At 58.7% G+C, this 2,500-nt stretch overlaps 1 pseudogene; it reads left to right on the top strand.

Annotated features, from left to right (window-relative positions):
• LOC123718271 overlaps window positions 1-2,500 on the top strand; it is a 7,026-nt pseudogene that overhangs the window by 3,912 nt on the left and 614 nt on the right.

The following is a 2,500-nucleotide window of genomic DNA, read 5'->3' as shown; positions in this document are numbered from 1 at the left end:
TATTTACAGCAAGTGTGTCCGAGAAGGCGTGTTTCCAGACGTTTGGAAGATCGGAAGGCTGGTTGTTATACCGAAGGGCAATGGGAGACCACTCACGGACCCGAAAGCGTACAGGCCCGTTACGCTTCTGTCGGTACTGGGGAAGATCCTGGAGAGGCTGATCTGCGAGTGTACACCGGGCCTATACGGCCGTATATCGCCCAATCAGCACGGATTCATGCACGGGAAGTCGACGGTGACTGCTTTGAGCAGAGTATTGGACGTCGTGCGAGAGACGAACCACAAGTACGTCCAGGCCATCCTATTGGATATCTCGGGCGCGTTCGATAACGCATGGTGGCCGATGGTCCTGGTCAAGTTTAAGCAGGGCGGTTGTCCTCGCAACGTTTATAGACTGCTGTGTTCGTACTTTACCGGTAGAAGGGTGGGGATGTTCGCGAATAACGTGTCCGTCTGGAAGAACTCTACCATGGGTTGCCCACAGGGCTCTGTTTTAGGGCCGACACTGTGGAACATTCTGGTGGACGATTTGTTGCGGATGGCGGTGCCCCCAGGAGTAGAGCTGGTAGCGTACGCGGACGACGTCACGGTCTTGATCGAGGCGAACTCCCGGGCGGACATCGAGTGGAAGGCGGCGACCACTCTTCAACTGGCGCTCGAATGGGGCCAGCGGAATAGGCTGTCGTTTTCGTCTTCGAAAACGCAGTCTATAACATTGAAGGGCAGGTTCCAGCGTCCGCCGGTGATCCGGCTGGGGGGCGACTCGGTGAAGGCCGTCGGCGTGGCGAAGCTGCTCGGCGTGGTGCTGGACGAGCGCGGCACGTTTGCGGAACACGCGCAAGACATCGGCGACAGAGGTGCAAGGTGCTTCGGGAAGATGGCTAGAGTGTCTGCCTCCAACTGGGGTATCAGATACCCGGCGCTCCGGTTGTTATACTACGGAACATTTGTCGCGACCATTACGTACGCGGCTGCGGTGTGGTATGGCAGATCTCTTGCGTTTGTGGTGGCGAGTCGGCTGCTGCGGGCCCAGAGGTCTGCGTTGGTGCTCTTGACGAAGGCCTATCGGACGACAAGCACGCCGGCGCTGGCCGTCCTGGGCGGCGTGCTGCCGGCGGATCTCGAAGTGTACCGTGCGGGCAAGATTCAGGCGACGAAAAGGGAAACGGCCAAGGGAGAGGTCAATGACCTAAAGCGTAGGGTCCACTCCGAGGTGGTTGACAAGTGGCAGGAGCGCTGGGAGGTCGAGGAGAGGGGGCGCGACCTGCAGCGCTTCTTCCCTTGCGTCAGGGGTAGACTTCGCACGGCGTGGGTAGCGCCCGACTACTTCACGTCGCAGCTTTTGGCAGGTCACGGCGCGTTCAACGGCCGCCTGCGGGACCTTGGTCTCAAAGAGGTCGGGACGTGCCCGTGCGGGCTTGCGGAGGAGTACAGGGATCACGTCCTATGGGAGTGCGGGCTGTACGATCGGGAGAGGGAGGAGATGCTGGACCGCGTGGTGACGAGCGGGCCGGGACCGGTTTACTTCGCGGATCTCGTGGCCTCGGAGGCGAACTATGCCGCGTTCAGTAGATTCGCACGCGCCTGGCATCGCGCGAGAAGCGAGATAGATGCCGAGGAGAAGGGACTGAGGCGAGCACTGCACGAGCAATACACGACGGGACGCGACGCTGACGTGGAAAGATCGACACCGACGACGAGCCGTTCTCTTGTGTTGTCCGCAGCCCCCCGGGGGGAGAATGCGCCTCGCGCAGCCCTCTCGAGAGAGAGGGAGAATGCGCACGGGACAGAAATTGCGTAAATTTGTAGGGAGTCAAGAGAGTGCGCCGGTGACGATGCACAGAGTGCGTAAAGACTCACCGGCGCATCTCCCATTGATTCGGTCGAGACCCGGTCCGCATGACCGCGAGGTCGGAAGGACCATGGGAAGGTTGGTGGGTTATGTCCCTATCTACTATCTAGCGAAACCACAGCCAAGGGAACGGGCTTGGGAGAATCAGCGGGGAAAGAAGACCCTGTTGAGCTTGACTCTAGTCTGGCATTGTAAGGAGACATGAGAGGTGTAGCATAAGTGGGAGATCGTTCGCGGTCGTCGCTGAAAAACCACTACTTTCATTGTTTCATTACTTACTCGGTTGGGCGGAAGCGGTGCGCGGTCGATTTTGCAATCGGCTCGCGTACGGTGTTTCGTTCCAAGCGTGTAGAGTGGCGACGTGGCGCTCGTCGCTCGTCGCCGTTCAACTCCCGCGTGATCCGGTTCGAGGACACTGCCAGGCGGGGAGTTTGACTGGGGCGGTACATCTGTCAAAGAATAACGCAGGTGTCCTAAGGCCAGCTCAGCGAGGACAGAAACCTCGCGTAGAGCAAAAGGGCAAAAGCTGGCTTGATCCAGATGTTCAGTACGCATAGGGACTGCGAAAGCACGGCCTATCGATCCTTTAGTATAAAGAGTTTTTAGCAAGAGGTGCCAGAAAAGTTACCACAGGGATAACTGGCTTGT

Source organism: Pieris brassicae, chromosome 14, assembly GCF_905147105.1.
Source record: "Pieris brassicae chromosome 14, ilPieBrab1.1, whole genome shotgun sequence".
Lineage (NCBI taxonomy): Eukaryota > Metazoa > Arthropoda > Insecta > Lepidoptera > Pieridae > Pieris > Pieris brassicae.
The sequence above is the reverse complement of the archived record's forward strand: the minus strand, read 5'-3'. Positions and strand labels throughout refer to the sequence as shown.